The sequence below is a fragment of the Chiloscyllium plagiosum genome, unplaced genomic scaffold (assembly GCF_037043375.1).
Source record: "Chiloscyllium plagiosum isolate Xiang-an unplaced genomic scaffold, Cpla_swu_hap1 HiC_scaffold_35, whole genome shotgun sequence".
Lineage (NCBI taxonomy): Eukaryota > Metazoa > Chordata > Chondrichthyes > Orectolobiformes > Hemiscylliidae > Chiloscyllium > Chiloscyllium plagiosum.
Window position 1 is genome coordinate 59,306,269 of NW_028270173.1, and position 24,362 is coordinate 59,330,630.

General features: G+C 42.5%; 2 pseudogenes across 2 annotated transcripts in view; one reads left to right on the forward strand and one right to left on the reverse strand.

The window, feature by feature from the left end:
* Nucleotides 1–5,614: 5,614 nt before the first annotated feature.
* LOC148141007 (uncharacterized) lies at nt 5,615–13,018 on the reverse strand (annotated as a pseudogene). Its single transcript, XR_015752923.1, has 2 exons — nt 12,362–13,018; nt 5,615–7,143 (listed from the first exon to the last, which is right to left on the reverse strand). The product of XR_015752923.1 is annotated as an uncharacterized LOC148141007 (transcript).
* Nucleotides 13,019–17,431: 4,413 nt separating this feature from the next.
* The window catches only part of LOC122541632 (uncharacterized), a 28,841-nt pseudogene continuing 21,910 nt past the window's right edge, over nt 17,432–24,362 (forward strand). Inside the window, exons 1-2 of the transcript XR_015752931.1 lie at nt 17,432–17,453; nt 18,912–20,420. The product of XR_015752931.1 is annotated as an uncharacterized LOC122541632 (transcript). The remainder of the gene's footprint in view (nt 17,454–18,911; nt 20,421–24,362) is intronic.

The following is a 24,362-nucleotide window of genomic DNA, read 5'->3' on the forward strand; positions in this document are numbered from 1 at the left end:
GGTGACTCCATACAGCTTGTTACTTTATTATTATTGATAGTTCTGTAGGTGGTTAGATTAGTTCAGTAACAAATCATTTCCCTGGATTATCACTAACTGTGTGATCTGATGGTTATTAATGAATAATTGAATTTTTGTCCTAACAGTAATTAATTACAAGTGCAGATTGGAAGTATTACTGGTGCATTTATAGCATTGAAATGAGGTTAGGCATCATCGCTGGTTTAATAAAAGGGGGAGAGGTAAAGGGCAAGAGTTAAAAATATTTAGATAAAATAATTGTGAGGAGTTGGAAGTTAAATCAAAATTTATTTCCAACAAATGTTAAAACTAAATAGATTAGTTTTACTCTGCCAGCCTATGTTTTAAGAAATGAAACAATAACTTTATTAATGAAAATCGAAGACTAACACAATGTGAAATCTATACTGTAAACAGTAGGAAATGATATGCAAGACTAAATAAAATATAAGATCACCAGTCATGTGTGTATAAAAATGTGGAAAATGTCCAAAGAAGTAACCTGGCGAACTTTGTTAATGAAATAGTTACAGTTTATGATCTGTAAGAAAATCAACACGGTATCATTTAGATACACCATTTACTCCGAACGCCGAATAAATCTCACAGAAGCACTGATCTCTGCGACTGATGGCCACTCAGTTCCTTGCTCGGTTGCTGAAATCAGATCTAGTTGATCAACTATCTACTGTGAAGTTTGCAATGATAGTTCTGGTCATTCACTGTTAGCACCTATGGCCAAGTCACATTGCTATATGTATATCCCAGCTTGCCAAATGAGCAGGAGTTAGTTGAAAGCATTGGATGTCGGCACTCTGAGTGGCTTTCCAATTCCCATCTCTGGCAATGAGTTTTCTGTTTTATCAATGTAAAATTTGGCTTTCTTGTTTATTTGGTCACTCACTACTATTATTAGCCTCATGCAGTGTATAATCAGTTTTTGGTGGGTGTGTTTCTCCATGCTAAGATTTAAATGTAAACTCCTATGGTGGAATTGGCAACTTTTTCTATTGTCTGTTGGTGGAAACAAAAGAAATAGGGTCAGGGATAGACCAGAAGGCCAGTCAAACCCATTTCACCATTGATATAATCATAGAGTACAGATGACCTTGGCTTTTAACTCCACTTTTCCAGCTACTCCCTATGCCCAATGATACCCTTAGAGACCAGAAAAATCAGTCTATCCGAGCGTTAACTGTACTCACAATGGAGCATTCACATCCCTCTGACGTAGAGGATTATAAAGACTCACAAGTGAGTGAAGTGATTTCTCCTCAACTCAATTCTGAATGATTAGTCCCTTATACTGAGACTGTGCCCCTGTTTTAAATTCCACAGCCAGCAGAAACAATTTCTCAGTGTCTACCCTATCAAGCCCCTTCACAATCTCCAGAATATGTATGTGGAAGGGTCACTGGACCTGAAACGTTAACTTTGATTTCTCTCCACAGATGCTGCCAGACCAGAAGACATTTTCCAGCAATTTCTAGTTTTGTTTCTGATTTCCAGCATCCACAGTTCTTTCATTTATTTCTTCTTTTCACAATCTTGTATGTTTCAATGACATTGTCTTTCATTCTTCTAAATGAGGAGCATAATTTTAAGGTGATTGGAGGAAGGTTTAGAGGAGATGTCAGAAGTCGGTTCTTTACAACAGAGAGTGGTGCGTGCGTGGAACGCACTGCCTGTAATAATAGTAGAGTCAGATACATTAGGGATATTTAAGCGACTCTAAGATAGACACATGATATTCAGTCTGGAGTCCAGTTACTAGTGGTGTGCCACAAGGATCTGATTTGCAACCACTGCTGTTTGTCATTTTTATAAATGACTTAGACGCAGGCTTAGATGGATGGATTAGTAAATTTGCAGACAACACTAAAGTCGTTGGAGTAGTGGACAGTTTGGAAGAATGTTTACTGGTTGCAGGGGGACTTGGATAAACTGCAGAATTGGGCTGAGAGGTGGCAAATGGAGTTCAACGCAGCTAAATGTGAGGTGATGCACTTTGGGAAGAATAACAGGAAGGCAGAGTACTGGGTCAATGGAAAGATTTTTGGTAGTTTGGATGTGCAGAGGCATCTTGGAGTCCATGTGCATAGGTCCCTGAAAGTTGCCACCCAGGTGCATAGCGCTGTGAAGAAGGCATACGGTGTGTAAGGTTTCATTGGTAGAGGAATTGAGTTCCGGAGCCGCAATATCATGCTGCAACTATACAAAACGCTGGTGCGGCCACACTTGGAATATTGTGTACAGTGCTGGTTGCCCCATTACAGGAATGATGTGGAAGCATTGGAAAAGGTGCAGAGGAGATTTACCTGAATGTTGCCTGGTCTGGAGGGAAGGTCTTATGAGGAAAGGCTGAGAGACTTGGGTCTGTTCTCATTGGAAAGAAGAAGGCTAAGGGTGGATTTGATAGAAACATACAAGATGACCGGAGGATTAGATCGGGTAGACAGTGAAAGTCTTTTTCCGAGGATGATGACGTCAGCGTGTACGAGGGCATAACTACAAATTGAGGGGTGATAGATTTAAGACAGATGTCAGAGGAAAGTTCTTTACACAGAGAGTGGTAAGGGCATGGAATGCCCTACCTGCTAATGTAGTCAACTCAGCCACATTAGGGAGATTTAAACAATCCTTAGATATGCACATGGATGATTTTGGGATAGTGTAAGGGGACGAGTTGAGAATAGTTCACAGGTTTGCGCAACATCGAGGGCCGAATGGCCTGTTCTGCACTATATTGTTCTATGTTCTATGATAGTAAAATGAAGGATATGTAGCTTGGTTTGATCTGTGAGTGGGATAAAATGTCGGCACAACATCGAGGGCCGAAGGGCCTGTACTGTCCTGTACTGTTCTATGTTCTTAAACTGCAGTGAGTATCAGCCCAATTTACTCAGTCTCTTGTCAAGGACAGTCCCTTATTCCAGGGACCAATAAAATAAAACTTTGCTGTACCACCTCCAATGTACATCCCTTCTTAAACATGGAGATCAAAACTGCACAGAGTCGTCCAGACAGGATCTCAGCAAAAAACCATGTACAGTTGGAGCAGGATTTCTTTAATCCTGTTCGCCAATCCCTTTGCAAGAAAGGAAAACATGTTATTTACCTTCCTAATTACTTGTTCTACCTGCACACTAACTCGTTGTATCCCTCATGTAAGCACAGCCAAGCCTCTTTGAACATTAAAACTAACAAGTTTCTACCTTATAAAAAATATTCTATTTAACTTTTCATGACCGAAGTGAATACCTTCACATTTCTTAATGTTATACTCTATCCGGCATCTTGTTGTCCACTCACTTGACTTGACCCTATCTCTTTATAGTCTGTGTCCTCCCCACAGCTTACATTGCTATCTGTATTTGCATCATTGGCAAAGAAAGAAATTACTGCTGTTGTGTTAGATTATTTTTTTAAAAACCTCAGGAGTCTAGAAGTACAGACTAATTATTGTTTATTGTGCCAATGTTGGGAGGGTCGACCTGAAAGGATTCTGAGGTAGCACTCTAACTCAACCAGGATTCATTAGATATTTATACAGAATAAGTCACGTAAACAACACATTACTAGAAGTCTGAAATGGTCTGTTTTAGACAAATATCTTGCTTTTCCCATTCCTAAAGTGGCACGGCACCTATTATCCTTGGTCTCACCACTCTGTATCTTCTCAGGTGCCATCTTATCACCTCTCTGAAGCCTTTGTTTCATTACCATCCTTGATTAAACCCCATTGCTTTGTTTTTACTGAGGCACATCCTCACATTCCACTTCCAAATGATGCCTCAGGATTAATGCTGGTTCAGCCACATTACACTTTCACAGAAACTCTTGTCTGTCTGCTGCATCAGTACCTGTGCAGACTGATGCTGCTTAACTAACTTTCATTTTAACCTGACTACTTTCCTGAATAATAAATGAAAATCAATCTTAAATGATTTATAGGATCATTCTTATCATTCTAATCTGTACATCATTCTAATCCCAGCTGGAACTTCATGTGGATTTACAGGTTAACCCATCTTATGCCCAAATCTCCCCCTAACGCTGTTTATCTTTCAGACATACTACAACTTCGCAGATAGTCATTGCCATTAGCTACTCTAACTCCCAGTTATCTGAACAGCAGTGACGAGACAATCACTTCTAGTGAGAGCAAAGAGATCTACTCCAAGCTTCATACGTGGACTATCTGGTTAATCATGTCATGAATAGCAACATGTCCTTCATCTCATTGCTCACAATTGGCCAGAAGAGCACTTCCCTTACCTTCCTCAGGCTAGACTTGGGAGAAGTTCTAGAGCCTGCAGGTGGAGCTAAGTGTTGCATTTACGACTCTGGAAATGTCCTATGATTAGTTGTTGGCTTGAAAGAAACTGCTGAGCATTTAATACTTCAGCTCACTGGTCGGGTAGGACTATGGTGATTTTAACTTTACCTTTTACTTCAATACAGCAGAGGGTGGAGTGAAAGAAGCCTATTAGGTGCTGAGCAATATGAGACCTTGCAAACCCGAGTAACACTGGCTTGGTGAAGCTAGCAGTCTGTGAAGACTGAATCTGTGGTTGTGAGTAGATGCTAGGGTACAGTTTCCAGAATCCAGGGGAAAAGGATCCCAGGAAAGGAGAGTGAAGTACCAGGATATGGGTACAGTTGACATCATCCATGATAGAAAGGTTTTTCAGGAGTTTCAAGGCCAGATTGTGAAAAGTTGAGAACTGGAATCATTGTAAAGTTTTAATGAATTTTGACAAATTGCAATGCCACTAATGTCTGAAGTTTTTGCTAATAAATTTGTGGGATCTCCTTGACTAAATTTGTTGACAAGGTGTATGACCATTACGCAGATTTGCCTCATTGTTAATTCTTGGAGATTAGGAATGTAAATTTATATAGTCTAAACCTTTTTTAGTTGGCATTTTGGTTGAGTAAATTTTATTTCTAATAAAGTAGCTATAATTAGTTGACTACAGAAACATGGCTGACTTGTTTTTAACACTAATCCAAATGCAATCAGCGACTTATAAGTTTGACCTTAAAATCTTCCTGGTTAAATATAAAAGTTGCTCTGAACAATGGAGGAATGAAATGAGGAAAAGAATTGGTGCTGACATACAAAATTGATTGTAACAGGAGTTGCACCTCTTAGCAGCATGCCAATGATATACATCTGCTTTCCTTGCCTTTAGTTCATTTCCAAACAATGTCTCTGTAAATTTACTCTGTATTTTAAAGTAGATGAAAGTAGTTTCAGACAGGTTCTTCCAATTTTCTTGTAGTCAGACTCTATTATCACTTCCTCTCTCCTGAACAGGTATTGGATGAGGTGCTCACAAACAAAGTCAATATCCACACTCTCTTTCTCAATTTGCATACAGTGTTGTTCAGTTTGTGTTAATGTTCTGGATACAAACACAGCAGGTTGTCCTCACTGCCTGGGGGTTACTCCAAGTCCTGTTTCACTGACATCACACTGTAGGGTGACTCCATTGTTACATCATAATCCCTCAGCACTGGTGATGTCATCACTAGTTTGATGGGAGTGAAAGCTGCTTCTTGTTCTGTGTCCCAGTCCCACTGAACACCCTGCACAGTGAGACTGGGTACAGGTTCACACTCTGGGAATAGATTGGGCAAGAACTTGGCTGGGTGGTCATCATGTGGGTTCACTAATGGACCAGGAAGTTCAACAACTGTGTGAAGGCTTGCTTACAGAACAAACAGTGACTGGACTTTTCTCCTGCATGAGCAAATTAGTGGACTGGGCAAGATGCAGACTGCAAGAAAACTTTGTTACACACCTCACAGCTGAATCGTTTCTTCTGTGTGAATGTGTTGGTGACTGCAGAGACCTGATGACTGTGAGAAGGATTTTTCACACACCTCACACCTGAACAGTTTCTCCCCTGTGTGAATGTGTTGGTGCATGAGAAGATAGGATAACCTTGAGAATGATTTGTCACACTTCTTGCATTTGAATGATTTTTCTCCTGTATGGATACGTTGGTGCATGAGAAGGTCCGATGACTAGGAGAAAATTTTGCCACGCACTTGAACAGTTTCTCCCCTGTGTGAATCCTCTGATGGAACAGGTGGTCCGATGATATCAAGAATGATTTGTCACACATTTTACATGTGAACGGTTTCTCTCTCGTATGAATGTACTGGTGAGTGCGGAGGGTCGATAACCACAAGAATGATTTGCCACATACGTCACATGTGAATGGTCACTCCCCTGTGTGAATACGCCAATGCATCACCAGGCCCGCTGATTGAGCGAAGACCTGGTTACATACCTCACATTTGAACAACTTCTCCCCAGTGTGAACACGTTAATGTTGCCGGAGGTTTGAGGGCTCCGCGAATGATCTGTTGCAAACTTCACATGTGAATTGTTTTGCTCCTGTGTGAATACTCTGGTGGAACAGGAGTGTTGTTGACTGTAAGAATGATTTGTCGCACACCTGACAAGTGAAGGGTTTGTCCCATGTGTGAATACGCCGATGTTTCACCAGGCATGATGACTGTGCAAAACCCTTGTTACACACCTCACATTTGAATGGCTTCTCCCCAGTATGAATGCGTCGGTGGTTCACTAGCGTTGATGACTGTTCAAAGGTTTGATCACAAACCTCAAACTTGTACTGTCTCTCTTTCATGAAGCTACCTTTGTGTTAATAGTCATAGAGCAGATGAATCTCGGATGTGTCCAAAGCCCTCCACAAATACATTAGTACAGCCTCTCCCCTACAGGAATAAGTCTGTGTTTGATGAGGCTCGATGAATGATTGAAGTTATCACCCCCTTTGGAGCCACTCACACTTCTTCCCAGCCTCACCCTGACCGATCACCCACAGCTGAACCTTCAGGAATGTTGGTTCTGATTAAAGGCTCCACACCACTGACCGGTTTCAGATCTGATGATATATCAAAGTTCCCCGACTTGACTGATTTCCAGATGATGGTTTCATTGACCAACCTTCTTTGTGTTGAGCAATGCTATGAAGAGACTGGATGTCTTCTGGTTGTGCAGTTGTTCCTTGGGTGATAGTCAAAGTCTGTCTGCAGTGTCTATCCTCTCTGTATTCTCTGGTGTGGTACAGTGCAATCCTTCTGTAAAACAGGAAAAGGAAACATGATTTCCTCCAACTCCCTCTCCTTCTTTGCTGAAGGGGCCGACAGTTAGAAACTGTTCCACAGTGAGTCTGCTGTTCCCAATGTTGGGGAAATCAGATACAAGTCCTTTCTTTTTCCTCAAGACAACCTCCCGCAGAACAGCAGGAAGTCAGAAGCAAAAACAGAAATTGCTTGAAAGTCTCAGCAGGTTTGGTAGCATTTATGGACAGAAAGCAGAGTTAATGTTTTGGGTCCAGCGATCCTTCAGAAGTTCTGAAATTTGTCTGAGTTTTTCAAGCAATTTCTGGTTTTGTTGTTTCCTTTTTTTCAGTTGACAGTCTCATATGCTCTTATTCCAGTAGGGACACCGAATTAGTGCCCAGGATTGAGACAATGTGGCTATTTTCTGTCCTCAACACAGGCCCCAATCTTCCCAAGCACCATAAGGACAATGGAATAGACAGTTGGGTGGCATATAAAACAGGCTCTCAATTCACTATGAGCCTGAGTCATGCTGTTGGATTAGTTAGGAAGAGTCAGCCTATATTTTTAAAGGGGAAATGGTGCTTAACTAACTTGTTGGAGATTTTTGAAGAGGTAACAATAAGGCTCAATAAGGCTATCACTGTTGACATGATATATGTGGACTTTCAGAAGGCATTTGACACAGTGACACATACCAGACTTGTAAGAAACGTTGTAGATCATGGTATAAAAAGGACAAAATGCAATTTGGATTCAAAATTGTCTAAATGATAGGAAACAAATTAATGGTCAATGGATACCTTTTGGACTGGAGGAAGGTTTGCAGTGGAGTTCCTTTGGGGTCAGTATTAGTTTTCCTGATACGTATTAATGATCTGAATCTTGGAATGCTGCAGGCAATTTTCAAGTTTGCAGATGACACTAAATTTGGAAGAAATGTATACTGTTGAGGAGGACAATGTGGAACTCCAAAAGAAATAAGGTTCTGCATAATAGACTAATTAATAAATTTAAATCACATAGGATTCAGGGTGAGCTTACCACTGGTAACAAAATTAGCTTGATGGTAGGAGACAGACGGTGGTGGTACATGGCTGTTTTAGGATTGGAGGCTTGTGACTAGTGGTGTTCCACAGGGATCAGTTCTGGGTCCACTTTTGTTTGTCATTTATATAAACAATTCAGATGAGAATACAACAGGCATGATAAGTACGTTTGCAGATGACACCAAAGTTGGTGGTATAAATGACAGTGAAGAAGGTTATCTAAGATTATAAAGATTTCTTGATCAATTGTGTCAATGGACTGAAGAGTAGCAGATGGAGTTTAATTTGGATAAATGTGAGGTGTTGCATTTTGGTAAAACAAACAAGGGCAGGACTTATACAGTTTAATGATAGGGCCCTGGATATTGTTGACAAACATTGAGACCTAGAGGTTCAGGTATATCGTTCTTTGAAAGTTGCATCACAGGTAGACAGGATGGTTAAAAAGGCATTTAGCATGCACCACATGTGTAAATATATTGGTCCTCATGTCCTCCTTAAATCTTTTTCCACTCACCTTAAAAATATACTCCCTAATTTTGAACTCTCCCATCCTCGGGAAAAGACCCTCGCTATTCGCCTTAACTATGCCCCTCATGATTTTATAAATCTCAATAAGGTCACCCTTCAACCTCCTATGCTCCAGTCAAAAAAGTCCAAATCTCGGGAGCGAGAAATGACAGTTGGATAAGATTGCATCTATTTCAATGCAAGAGGGCTGATAGGTAAGGCTGATGAACTCAGAGTGTGGATAGGTACGTGGGATTGGAATATTATAGCTATTACAGAAACATGACTAAGGGAGGGACAGGACTGGCAGCTTCATGTGCCAGGGTATAAGTTGCTTTAGGTGGGACAGACGTGGTGGGAAGAGGGGAGGGGGTGTTGCATTTTTGATTAAGGCGGTTATTACAGCAGTAATCAGAGATGAAATAAGTGAAGGATCATCCAGTGAGGTTTTGTAGGTGGAACTCAGAAATAAGAAGGGGATGGTGATGTTACTGGGATTGTACTATAGACCCCCAAATAGTCAATGGGAATTAGAGGAACAAAAATGAAGGGAGATTGGGGAGACTTGCAGGAGCAATAGGGTTGTCATAGTAGGGGATTTTAATTTTCCTAACATAGACTGGGATTGCCAGAGTATTAAGCGCTTAGATGGGGTTGACTTTGTAAGTGCGTTCAGGAAAATTTCCTCAAGTAGGATATAGAGGATCCTACTCGGAAAGGGGCAAATCTTGACCTACTCTTGGGAAGTAGAGCAGGACAGGTGACTGAAGTGACAGTGGGGGAGCACTTTGGGATCAGTGACCACAGTTCTATTAATTTTAAAATAGTTATGACGAGGGATAAAACTTGTCCATAGGTTCATGTTCTAAATTGGGACAAGGTGAACTTTGATGGAATTAGACAACAGCTTGCAGGGGTTGATTGCAATAGTTTGTTTGCAGGCAAAGAGACCTCCAGCAAGTGGGAGGCATTTAAAAAGTGTGATAGCTAGAATTCAAGGTCTATATGTTCCTGTGAGGGTGAAGGGCAAGGAATAGGGAACCCTGGATGACAAGAGATATTGCGGCTTTGATGAGAAAAAAGGAGGCATGCTTCAGGTACAGGCAGCTGGGATCAAGGAATCCCTGGAGGTGAATAAGGGATACAGGAGTTTACTGAAAAAAGAAATCAGGAGGGTGAAAAGGGGGCATGAGATAGCCTTGGCTGAGAAGGTTAGGGTGAATCCAAAGAGGTTCTTTAAGTATATTAAAGGAAAAAGAATAACTAGAGAGAGAATAGAACACCAGTAGGACCAAAGTGGACGTGTATGCATGGAACCGCAGGAGGTGGATGACATCCTCAGTTACTCTTCTGTGTTTACTGTAGAGAAAGACATGAAGACTTGGGAACTTGGGGAAGTTAGTGGTGATATCTTGGGGACAGTCCACATCACAGTAGAGGAGGTGTTGGACATATTAGAATTTATGAAGGTGGATAAATCTTCTGTTCCTGACCAGCTACATCCAAGAACCCCACAAGGGGCTAGAGAAGAAATTGCGGGGGCCCTGGCTGTATTTTTGCATCATCATTATCCATGGGTGAGGTCCCGGAAGACTGAAGGGTAGCATATCTTGTGTCTTTATTCAAGAAGAGTTGCAAAGAAAAACCTAGGAACTAAAGACCAGTAAGCCTAATGTCTGTGGTAGGTAAGCTACTTAAGAAAATTCTGAGATAAGATATACATGCATTTGGAAAGACAGGGTTTGATTAGGAGTAGTCAGCATTGCTTTGTGCCTGGGAGATCATGCTTCACAAATTTGATGAAGTGACCAGGAAGGTTGACGAGGGCAGGGCAGTAGAGATTCCACATGGTCGGCTCCTCTGGAAGGTTAGATCGCATGGAATCCAGGGGAGCTAGTAAATTGGATACACAATTAGCTTGATGGCAGGAAGAAGAGGGTAACAGTGGAAGGTGCTTGTCAGACCGCAGGCTTGTGACTAGTGGAGTGCCTCAGGCAATGCTGGGCCCATTACTGTTTGTTATTTATATAAAGGATTGAAACGAAGATGTCCAAGGCATGATTAGTAAGTGTGCAGATGACACTAAAATAGGTGGTATTGTGGACAGTGAGGAAGGTTATCAGTAAATTCAGCAGGACTTTGATCACCTGGGGAAGTGGGCCAAGAAATGGCAAATGGTGTTTAATATAGATAAGCGTGAGGTCTTCCATTTTGGAAAGTCAAATCAAGTAGGGGTTTCATGGTGAATGGTAGCACCTTAAGAAGTGTAGTGGAACAGAGGGACCTTGGAGTTCACGTGCAGTGTTCTCTAAACGTGGAGTGACAGTTAGAGAGGGCAGTAAAGAAGGCTTTTGGCACACTGGCCTTCACCAGTCAGGGCACTGAGTATAGAAGTTGGGAAGTTAGATTGAAGTTGTACAGGAGGTTTGTGAGGCCGCATTTGGAATATTGTGTTCAGTTTTGGTCATCTTGCTATAGGAAGAATGTTATTAAACTGGAAAGAGTGCAGAGTAAATTTACAAGGATGTTGCCAGGACTCAAGGGTCTGAGTTATAGGGAGTGGTTGGACAAGCTAGGACTTTTACCTTTAGATCATAGAAGATTGAGGGAGATCTTACAGAAGGGTGTAAGATCATGAGAGGTATAGAGAGGGTGAATGCACTCAGTCTTTTTCCCAGGGTTGGGAATCAAGGACAAGGTAAAGAATAAAAGGGAACTGAGGGGCAACGTTTTTACACAGAGGGTGGTACGCATATGGAATGAGCTGCCATTGGAAATGGTTGAGGCGGGTACGTTAACAACATTTAAAAGGCAGTTTTTTTTACTGTAGGATCCTGAGTGTTTCAGTGAATAGGAACACACCATGCAGACAAATCAGGTGGTTTAGTTTAAGCGAAGTGAATTTACTATGAATGGCAGAAGATTGATAAAACAGAAAAACAATACAATATTCAGCTGACATTAAACACTAAATCAATTGAAATAATAAATCATTTGAAAGTTATTCAAGGTCTTTCCTTGGAATGAATGAATCTCGGAAGAGTGTAAGATGAATATACCACACCGTTATTATATTGAGCTATGACGGGCTGAGGGAACCCAGATCTGTACAGATTCACCCCCACTCCGTCTCCATACTCAGGATAGTGGTCCTCCCAGACAGGACTGTATAAACATTAGAGTCGAGAGTGTGGTGCTGGAAAAGCACGGCAGGTCAGGCAGCATCCGAGGAGCAGGAAAATCGACGTTTCAGGCAAAAGCACTTCATCAGGGCTTTTGCCCGAAACGTCGATTTTCCTGCTCCTCGGTTGCTGCCTGACCTGCCGTGCTTTTCCAACACCACACTCTCGACTCTAATCTCCAGCATCTGCAGTCCTCACTTTCGCCTAGCACAAACATTACCCATGGTATTAGTCAAATACCCATCACCTGAAGAGAGACTGTCTATATATAATTCATATCCCAACTAAAGTAGGATCCGATTATATCCCATACACACTTCTGAGAGCTGATTTACATTACTAACACATGCTCACGTCAGGGGAAATCAGAAATGTACACAGATGTTTCTTTAAAATCCCTGCGCTTTAGCCTGGCTCCCAATTCCGTTGGTCAGAAACGATAACGAACTTTAGTGGCACAGGATGGAGCTTGTTTCCATCATACAAACCCACCGATGGTTACAGAGATCCAGTGATCACGTTGGTCCATGGACTAATCATTTTCCATTCCTGGAAGCCCTTCTTCCCCAGACGAGTTACGCAGTGTTTTTTTTTAATTTCACACTCTCTGTCCTTCGGTCCTCCATTCAGAGTGCTTCTGTTGGCAACAGTCTGGTTTAATCACTCTCTTTTACACTCCGTCCGAAAAGTACCTTTATTCACTTCTTCCTGATCAATCTCCCTGCCTCACAAGACCAAGCCATGAAGATTTGCGCCTCTGTGGTGTGCATCTGCTTTATCCATCAAGCACTGCTTTCCTCTGTCAAAACTGCTCATTATCCCAGCACCATCCTGAAGAGAAAATATAAACCACAACTTCTCTACTCTACAGCCAACTATGTCGTTGTGTTCTGTTTCTCAAGAGCGCTATCTAGAGAACTGTGTTTAATTCTGGGCTTCGCACCTCGGGAAAGATATATTGCCTTCGAGGGAGCGCAAAGTAGATTCACCAGAATGTTCCTTGGTCTAAAAGATTAAATTATGAGGGCAGTCTGCTCTGGACTGGAGAAGAGGGATGGAGAAAGCGAGGACTGCAGATGATGCAGCTCAGAGTCGAAGAGTGCGGTGCTGAAAAAGCACAGCCAGTCAGGCAGGACCCCAGGAGCAGGAGTGTCGACGTTTCGCGCATGAGCCCTTCATCAGCGCAGACTGCACTGAGCTGGAGACGTTTGAGATTTACAGGGGCGCACCTCCAATTCCAGCACCGACCACGTGACAGACGATCGCGAGCGCGCACTCTCAGATTCGAACTGCCGAATGCTGGGGCCCTACGCACTGGTTTGAACTACAACTCCCGTCAAGCATCGCGAGCTCACACTGGTTCCATAACGTTGCCCCTCACTACGCAGGCGCGCGGCCGACATGCAGTACGGGTAATGTAGTTCGGAGCGGGGTTGTGAGCGGTTTGGATGAATTGAGCTGAGTCTTTGTGGAGCTTTTTAAACAACCTCAGTGAAGAGTGAGCTTGCTGGCCTTGGGGCTGCAATTCAGTCACGTTTGAGTAGATGGTCTGTCCCTCCCTCCGTCAAACACAGGAAGGCACTTCCAGAGAAAATCTTTCCAACATTCTCTCACCAAATGTGAGTTTTTGTTGCAATGTCCGAGATATTTTTGGAGATTTGGGTTTCACAAATTTGGAACAGATCTGATAAATGTTGACATCTGTTCTTCTATTCGAGATAGTAATAGTTCAATATAAAACATTTAAGACTAATTTAACATTACCATTAATAGTAGCGGCATGGTAGTTCATTGGTTCGCACAGCTACTTAACAGTGCTGGGGACCCGGGTTCGATTCCAACCCCGGGCGACTGTCGATGTGGAGTTTGTACGTTCTCCCTGTGTCTGCGTGGGTTTCTTCCCACAGTTCAAGATGTGCAGGTCAGGTGAATTAAGCCATGTTAAATTGCTCATAGTGTTCAGGGATGTGTAGGTTAACTGCCTGCGTCAGGGGTAAATGTAGGGGAATGGGTCTTCTTTGGAGGGACTTGTTGGTCCAGAGGGCCTGTTTCCACACTGTAGGGATTCCAATCACAGGAATATTTCTATGAGGACAGAGTTAATATTTGAAACCTGCTGTGATGTAGAAGTTGTGGACACAGCTTTTATAGAGACATAGTGTCCAACATCTATTGTTGTCCCACTAGATAAATTACATCCCCATGTTAGTGGCTCAATAAAAACCAACAATTTGTTGATGGGGTTTTATGGTCAATATGTCCTTTTGACGCTGGTAATTTCAGCAGCAAGGTGAGGGGTTCAAGCTGTGGGCTCAGAGGCTGAATCCCTGATTGGTTTGGTCTCCAGGTACAGAGCATGGCTGGAAGGAGTGCACCACAATCCTGGGATTTGTGGAGGGTACACATGCTCTTACACATTTCATAGAGAAATATTAATGGGTATTATTCAGATTATGTTATTTTCACACTGTTATTTTTGCCCTTTGTTTTTTGGCCAATTCCTCAGATCAGAAATGTTGTCATTTTAGGAGTTTCCCAAATGGAAGTCTATCATTAATCAATTCTAAAAAGGTCCTGAGGCCAAGAAGAGGATGACAAAAAAGACAAAAGAAATTGAATGAATAAGAAAAATGAATGAACGGAATGGACAAGCTGCAGCTGAAGCATCCTACTCCATCTTGGGTACTGGTCCTGGAGTTTGCTCCTCATAGACCAATGTTCACTCTGAGCTGTGTGGCTGTGCAGCTACTTGGAGGGTCCATGTATGCTTACTGGCATGTCCCTGGAAAATTTGGTGTTCTGGGTTACTCTCTCAATGACATTACCATTTTGCCATTAACCTGAGGATCTCTCTTTGTTCTCTGAATTTGGTCTCTTCACTCAAAATACCTTGGAGATTTTAGCTTCGTCAATTTAATTGAAAATACATACAAACATTTGCAGCTATATACTTCAACTCTTCTTTCAGTTTACATTACCTGACAAAGCTTTCAGTCCACCTCAACTGCTGCAGCTGCACTCTTCACTGCTGCTTGATGAACACTTCTCTGACTCTTTGTCTCAGTACAATGGAGAGATAAGCGAGAACAGCTTTCTCACAAAGAATACTCACTACTTAGGCAATTACCTTTATCCCTCATATTGGATTGTCTTCCTGATCTCTATCCTGGATTCCTATAACAACCTTCCCATCTCTGACAATAGCCTGTTCACTGGCAATGACCTACACAAGCCTCCCCCACTCCCAAACCCCTCCCAGCAAGTGTTGTACTATTAAGGGTTTTCCTGGCATCCATGTAACAACCTTAGCTAAATGGGTGACTAAAGGCTGATCATCACATCATTCTTCTTGTTAGTCAGTATCAAATCTTAGCTTCCATTTACTACCAACTCTCAATCTGCTGAAACCCAGTTGTGCCCATTTTCCAACTCAGTTCATCCTGTGTTTTTTTTCTTAAAGTATTAACACTTGAAGATTTGCCAATTTAAAGAATTTCTTCATTTTCTAATAGTACATACAAATTAACGCTTTTCATCACTGAGCTTATCTGTAATACAATCTGATAAACTCATCCTTCTCAGTTATACAAATATGTGAAAAATGTCAAGTAATCACACCGGGTCCATTTTTCAAAGAATAGATTGAAAAGCAAAGAAGTTATGGTTGAACTTGTACAGCACCTTACTTAGACCACACTCTGAGAACTGGGCACAGTTCTGATCTCCATATTGGAAAAAGCACTTGGCCCATATCTCTCTAATCCCTTCCTATTCATATACCCATCCAAATGCCTTTTAAATGGTGTAATGGTACAAGCCTCCACCACTTCCTCTGGTAGCTCATTCCATACACGCACCACCCTCTGTGTGAAAAGGTTGCCCGTTGGGTCCCTTTTATATCTTTCCCCTCTCACCCTGAACCTATGCCCTCGAGTTCTGGACTCCCTGGATGTTTAAAGAAATTGTAAAAACAGGATGAGATTGAAACTATCAGGAAAGACTGAATAAACCAGCACTCATTTCCTCAGAAAAGAAAATGTTGAAGCGTTACATAATTAATTTGTGGTAGTATTTGAACTCGCCAAACCATTAGTTTCAATCTCCAATTACTAGTCTAGTGACAATATTAAAATGAAGAATGTTGAGGGTAAATGCAGAGAAGGTGCCCTCTCTTGTGTGGAACAAGTCCGTCAGTTTACAATGATGACGAATAAATCCAATGAGAAATTTAAGAGAAATTTCCCCACCAAGGGAATGATGAAAATGTAGAATGTTCTTCTACCGGGAATGTTGAGGAAATAGTTTCAATGCAATTGATGTGAACCTGAGTAAGTCCATGAGAGAAAGTAAGAGGTTATGCTGAGAGGGTGAGATAAAAAAAGAGGAAGAAAGCTCACATGAGGCATAAGAAGTTAGGCCAAAAGCAGTTTGGCCAAATGGTCTGTTTCTGTGCTTGAAAAGTAGAATAACATTTTTTAAAACTCTGGAAATCCTGAGCAGATCAGGCAGCATCTGTGAAGGGAAACAGGTAACATTTAAGTTCAAGATGACACCAAGTTGGATGTTAAATGCCAGTTCCTTTTGTTTCAGGACTTCTTTTTATTTCAAAAATATACTTTATTCATAAAATAATTTGATGGTCTGTACAGTTGGTCATATGTAAACATGTACATACAGAGATCAGAATTTATCATTTTTATACAGGTCTGTACATTTTTCAATCATATGCCCATATAATTAGCTGAGGCGTCAGCAGAGCCCAAATGACTGCATGGGCCCCCTGTTCTACGTTAGGCAGGCAGACATTACACGGTGGTCTTTCCCCACTGCGCCTTGGTGGCAGCTGCCCCAAGCTACAGCGCATCCCTCAACACGTAGTCCTGGACCTTGGAATGTGCCAGTCTGCAACACTCAGTCGGGGTCAACTCCTTCAGCTGGAAGATCAGCAGGTTCCGGACGACCCAGAGAGTTGATGATCCTCCAGGCACAGTTGATGTTCGTCTCGGTGTGCGTCCCGGGGAACAGGCAGTAGAGCACAGAGTCCCGCGTCACGGCGCTGCTCGGGACGAACCTCGACAAACACCACTGCATTCCTCTCCAGACTTCCTCTGCATAGGCACATTCCAGAAGGAGGTGTGTGACAGTCTCGTCCCCCCCGCAGCCGCTTCGAGGGCAGCGTGCAGTGCGGCTGAGAGTCCGGGCGTCCATACTGCTTCCTCATGTATACCTCTCTTCTGTGGATGTCCAGATCTACTGCACTTAGGTTCTGTGGCTCTTCCTCTTTTGACCTGCTGTCAAACACACCTGACGATTCACTTCCCACACTGATGAGGTCAGTTTGAAAGCCTCTGAGGATGAAGAATACTATTCCCACACTAATCTCTGTCCAACATTTACCAGGGAAATCGAGACAGCACTAAGTGAGGTTTTATTCAGATACGACAATGTCACATTTAAATCTCCAGTTTTGGATTGACTGTGAGAGACGTCAATCAGAGAGCCCACCCACTCTGCACATTGTCTCCTCTTCCTCTTCCAGAGCTGGTTCACTTCCTATAGGGACTGAAAATCAAGTGAGGAGATGGTGAGTGAAGGAGCAGCTTTTATACAAATTGTATCCCATAATATCCACACCAATCTTCAGGCAGTCTGACTATCCTGTGGGCAGTCAGGGGTGGAAATGTCCCTTATGCTGTGTGAGAAGATCCAGCTGAGAGAGCTGTTTACTCGGTGCTTTGTGCTGAACTGTGTGACTGGAGCTGTGTGTTAGATATTGAGTGTGTTTATTGGAAGCATTTCCCTCTGATTTCCAGGCTGAGTTTTGTTGTTGGCTCATTCCTGAATATGAGAAAGTGAAATGTCATTATTTGGGAGGTGAAAATTCTTCCTGATTTCATATTGTTGAATTGTGTGTGTGTGTTGGGAGCTGGTTATTATTCCCGTGGACTATGAATAGTCAGTTCCCTCTGTGTGTTAGAAATTGGATGTTTCCTGTCTTTTCAAATCCTTCTGAGACCACCCACCACTCTATTGCAGTTATCTTGAGTTTTGTTGATTGGTGATGACTGATCTTGAGAAGCATTGACCAATTTGCACAAACAGCCTTTTTCTCACTGTAATTCGATGAATGAGATTTTCTGTGGTCGGATTTGAACTCTGAGTCTCTGGATTGTTTAGACAATTTGGCTACAATAAATGGAAATGTATTTATTGATTGAAATAGAAAGAACAGGTGGATGGAATGTAAAATGGGCTGTGAATTCACTGGAGTTCATAACCTGCTGGTGAAAATTAGTTTTACCCTTAGAGTATGTTTTTGAGATGAAAAACACAGGTGAATTGTTAAATTAATAGAATTATTTGAAGAATATTCTGCATAATACCTGAAGATATTTTTATGCATTCTTTAAAGAGTTTACCTGAAGGTAAAGAGTTTCCCAAAAGCCTGAGCTTGGATTTGATAGTTTTGCCCAGTGCTGTGGCTGATAGCTAAATTTCGAATGTGTACTGTGAGTGTGTGCTGTCGATCTAAATTTCCAGGATAAACTAGAACCCTTCAGTCAGTTAAACTGAAGCAATGTTTTCCTCAATTTCTAGCACTTCCTGATCAGTGTATTTTCTTCAAATGATTTTGGAGGAGTAACTTCAAAATCTCAATTGATTTAGCATTTCTTCTTGTGTTTAGTGGACAAAAAATACTCTCAGAGTAACATTGATCTTTCACATCAGAATATTCAGTGAGTTGAGAGTCAATTTTACTCTCCGTTCAATTGTCATTTCCATTCCCCTCTGAGTGCCTGAGAAGATTGGGGTCTAGACAAAGAAAAGTAGCAGCATTGTCTGCTCCTAGTCACCAGGATGTTCCTGCTAGAAACAGAGGTTGTGTCTTTAGTCAAGTGAGAAAAAAAAAAGCATCTGCATCTGATCCTCTCCCACAAACGGGAATAGCAGACTGCCACTCACTTTGGAACGAGGTCTAAATTAGGAGTCAGACCCTTCAGCATAGTTGGAGGAACTCATTTTTCCTTTTCCTGTTTTACAGAAGGAATGCACTGTACTACACCAGAGAATATGGACAGGATAGACACCATAGATAAATCCTGACACCATCCAAGAAACAACTGCACAACTGTGGGAAGGCATCCAGTACCTTCACAGCATTGCTCAACATAGAGAAGGTTGGGCTGTTAAATAATTGTCTGGAAATCGGTCAGATCAGGAAAGCATTAACACCTCATCAGATCTGAAACTGGTCAGTGGTGTGGAGCCTTCCATCAGAACCAACCTTTCTGAAGGTTCAGCTGTGGGTGATCGGTCAGGGTGAGGTTGGGAAGAAGTGTGAGTGGCTCCAAGTGTGGTGAGAGCTTCAATCATTCATTGAGCTTCATGAGCCACTGAGTCGTTCCTGCAGAGGAGAGGCTATTCATGTTTGAGGATTACTTCATAGGGTCATCAGATCTTCTGATATACAAGGTGCGTCTGTTGCTCGTGTTAATACAAAGGCAGCTACATGGAGGAGAAAGTGTTCAAGTGTGAAGTGTGTAACCAAGACTTCACAAGATCATCAACACTTGTGAATCACCGACGCATTCACACTGGGGAGAGACCATACAAATGTGAAGTTTGCAACAGGGCCTTTGCACAATCATCGGGCCTGGTGAATCATCGACGCATTCACACTGGGGAGAAACCGTTCATGTGCGATTTGTGTGACAGATCATTCTCAGAGTCATCAAAACTGCGCAGACACCAACGCATTCATACAGGGGAGAAACCTTTCACATGTGAGGTTTGCAAAAAATCATTCTCACAGTCATCGGATCTCCGAGCACATCGACGCATACATACAGGGGAGAAACCATTCACATGTGAGGTCTGTGATAAATCATTTCCCGATTCTTCACGACTCTTGCTCCATCAGACAATTCACACAGGGGACAAGCCATTTGCGTGTGAGGTGTGTGATAAATCGTTCTCAACATCATCGAGCCTCCGAGTACACCAACGCATTCACACAGGGGAGAAACCATTCATGTGTGAGGTGTGCAATAAATCTTTCTTGAATTCATCAAACCTTCGCAAACACCAACGCATTCACACAGGGGAGAAACCATTTAGATGTGAGGTGTGTGACAAATCATTTTCACAGTTAGAGCATCTTCGCACACACCAACGCATTCACACTGGAGAGAAACCATTCAAGTGTGAGGTATGTGAGAAATCATTCTCAGATTCTTCGAAACGCCTGCTACATCAGAGGATTCACACAGGGGAGAAACCCTTCGCGTGTCAGGTGTGTGACAAATCCTTTTCGCAATCATCGATCCTCCGTGTACACCAACGCATTCACACGGGGGAGAAACCATTCAGATGTGAAGTGTGCGCAAAATCATTTTCACAGTCATCAATCCTCCGTACACACCAATACATTCACACAGAAGAGAAACCATTCATGTGCAATATGTGTGACAAATCATTCTCCAGGTCATCAAACCTCCTGCTCCATCAGAGGATCCATGCAGGGGAATGACCCTTTACTGCGATGTTTGCAGTAAAGCATTTTTTAATGTCTTCAGCCACGTGGGGCAACATTCACATAGGGATGAAACCATTCAGGAGTGATGTATTTGACGAGGCATTGCACATGTATCTCCTCTTTACTCAGTGCACTCCCAGTGGGGAGAAGTCCTGCTGGGAACATTGAAACACGAGTAGGCTATTCAGTCTGTTATATGATCACAGCTGATCAAACACTTCAATCCTTCTTACTCATATTGCCCATACCATTTAGTACGCTGTTTGTAATCAGAACTCTTTCACTCTCTAATCAAACTTGAAGACTGAGCTTCCACAGCCATTTATGGTAGAGAATTCACAGTCTTTTGGCTAAAAAAATGTTCTTCCTTATCTCAGTCCTAAATAACACCCTCCTTATTGTTAAACTGGTTCTCAACTCAACAAGGGGAAACTTCATATCTGCAGCTGCCTTTTCTATCCCTTTAAGTATTTTGTAAGTTTCAATTATTTGCAGCTTTCATTATTTGCAGCTGTGTAAAATGCAGGCCCAGTTTGCGTGATCTGTCTTCAAACATCTTACCATCCTGGGAAAAAGGTCAGGTGAACCTTGGTTGCACTCCCTCTATTGCAAAAATCAAAAACTGGACACTATGGATTTCTGCGCTGATTCCCCTCACTGCTGTCTGTGTGGATTCCTGCACTGATTCCCCTCACTGCTGTCTGTGTGGATTCCTGCACTGATTCCCTTCACTGCTCTCTGTGTGGATTCCTGCACTGATTCCCTTCACTGCTGTCTGTGTGGATTCCTGCACTGATTCCCCTCACTGCTGTCTGTGTGGATTCCTGCACTGATTCCCCTCACTGCTGTCTGTGTGGATTCCTGCACTGATTCCCTTCACTGCTGTTTGTGTGGATTCCTGCACTGATTCCCCTCACTGCTGTCTGTGTGGATTCCTGCACTGATTCCCTTCACTACTGTCTCTGTGGATTCCTGCACTGATTCCCTTCACTGCTGTCTCTGTGGATTCCTGCACTGATTCCCCTCACTGCTGTCTGTGTGGATTCCTGCACTGATTCCCCTCACTGCTGTCTGTGTGGATTCCTGCACTGATTCCCCTCACTGCTGTCTGTGTGGATTCCTGCACTGATTCCCCTCACTGCTGTCTCTGTGGATTCCTGCACTGGTTCCCTTCACTGCTGTCTGCGTGGATTCGGGCACTGATTCCCCTCATTGCTGTCTGTGTGGATTTGTGCAGTATGGGAGGTCTTTTGACTCTGCATTGAAAGCTTGGCCAGAAAGTGATATCTGGTTAACTGATTTGTTTTATGAATGATCAGCATTGGACTTAGAGTTTCCTACTCTGAATGGAAGATTTGGGCCAAGCATCTTACTGACAGATTAAGAAAACTACATAATGAGACTCGATACATGTTGCAGGACATTGTGATGAAAGCATGGACTGAAACCACCAAGGACACCTCTGTTACGTAAGAGAGTTCTGGATGTAAGCTTGCTGAGTTGGAAGGTTCATTTTCAGATATTTCATGGCCCTATTAGGTAACAGCATCAGTGAACCTCCGGTGAAGCACTGGTGTTAGTGACCTGTTTTCTATTTATATGTTTAGGTTTCCTTGGGTTGGTGATGCCATTTCCTGTGGTAATGTAATTTCCTGTTCTTCCTCTCAAAGGGTGGTACATGGGGTCCAAGTCGATATGTTTATTGATAGAATTCCGGTTGGAATGCCATGCTTCTAGGAATTCTAGAACAAGCCAATGGTCTAGGACAAGCCCGACAGAGACACACATGAGAATTCCTTGAAGATTGGCATTCCAACTGGAACTCTATCAACAAACATATCAACTTGACCCCATTTACCAGCCCCTGAGAAAAAGAACAGGAAATGACATCAGCACAGGAACTGACATCACCACAGAACATGGCATCACCAACCCAAGGAAACCTCAACACTTAAATAGAAAGTGGGTCACTAACCCCAGTGCTTCACTGGAGGCTCACTGATGATGTTACCTAGTATAGCGATGAAACTTCTGAAAATGATCCTTCCAGCAGATTAAGCAAACTTACATCCAGAATCTCAACCTGAGCTACAAATCTTCTCAAAACTTACTATGTAAGAGAGTATTGTACTCGCAGATTGAAAGATTATCCAAGATGACATCCTGTGCAAAGGGAGCAGGGTCATTATCCATACTGAGTTAAAAAGAGATGCTGAAACACATCCGACACAAACCATCAAGGAATGGAGTCTAGTCTGAGAAAGTAAGAGAAGTGCTGCGATAGCCAAACATTAAAAAAATGAGATGAATGACCACTTTGGCCACTGCTGTGCTTGTAATGAACATTAAACTAAATAAGGTACTCTAGTACTCTGTGGGAAGCTAGAGACGTGATTGCTGGGCCCCTTGCTGAGATAATTGTATCATCAATAGTTACAAGTGAAGTGCCGGAAGACTAGAGGTTGGCTAACATGGTACCATTTTTCAAGAAAGGTGGTAAGGAAAAGCCAGGGAACTGTAGACCGGTGAGCCTGACATCAGTGGTGGGCAAGTTGTTGGAGGGAATCCTGAGGGACAGCATTTACTTGTATTTGGAAGGGCAAGGACTGATTAGGGATAGTCAACATTTGGTTTTGTGTATGGGAAATTATGTCTCACTAAATTGATTGAGGGTTTTGAAGAAGTAACAATGAAGATTGATGAGGGCAGAGCTGGGGATGTGATCTATATGGACTTCAGGAAGGTGTTCAACAAGATTCTTCTTGGTAGACTGGTTAGCAAGGTTATATCGCATGGAATGCAGCTAGCCATTTGGATACAGAATTGGCTCAAATGTAGAAGGCATAGGGTGGTGATGGAGTGTTGCTTTTCAGACTGGAGGCCTGTGACCAGTGGTATACCAAAAGGATTGATGGTGGGTCCACTGCTTTTCGTTATTTATATAAATGACTTGGATGTGAACATAGGAGGTGTAGTTAGTAAGTTTGCAGATTACGTCAAAATTGGAGGTGTAGACAGTGAACAAGGTTAACGCCGAGTACAACAGGATCTTGATCAGATGGGCCAATGGGCTGAGAAGTGGCAGATGGAATTTAGTATAGATAAATGTGATGTGTTGCATTTTGGAAAGACAAATCGGGGTATGACATACACTTAATGGTAAGGTCCTGGGGCGTATTGCTGAGCAAAGAGACCTTGGAGTGCAGGTTCATAGTTCCTTGAAAGTGGAGTCGCAGGTAGATAGGATAGTGAAGAAGGTGTTTGATATGCTTTCCTTTATTGACAAGAGCGTTGAGTTTAAGAGGTTTGAGGTCATGTTGTGGCTGCACAGGACATTGGTTAGGCCATTTTTGGAATATTGTGTGCAATTCTGGTCTCCCTCATTTGGAAATGTTGTTAAACTTGAAAGGGTTCAGAAACGATTTACCAGTGTTGGAGGATTTGAGCGAAAGGGAGAGGCTGAACAACGTGGGGCTGTTTTCTCTGGAGCATTGAAGGCTGAGGGTGATCTTATAGAGATTTATAAAATCATGAGGAGAATGGATAGGGTAAACAGACAATGTATTTTCCCTGAGGTGGGGGATTCCAAAACTGGAGGGCATAGATTTAGAGTGAGAGGGGAAAAATTTAAAAGGGAGTTAAGGGCCAACCTTTTCACACAGTGTGGTGCAGGTATGGAATGAGCTTCCAGAGAAACTGGTGGAGGCTGGTACAACGACAACAGATATCTGGATGGGTATATGAATAGGAAGGATTTAGAGGAATGTGGGCCAAATACTAACAAATGGGACTAGATTAATTTAGGATATCTGGTTGGTGTGGACAAGTTGAACCGAAGGGCCTGTTTCCATGCTTTCTCTCTCTATGACCCAAGCTGGAGAGCTGCTCATGACTCAGGATATTCCAGACAGCCCATGAATGAAGCTCAGAATAACCCTCTTCACTCTGACTGGAACT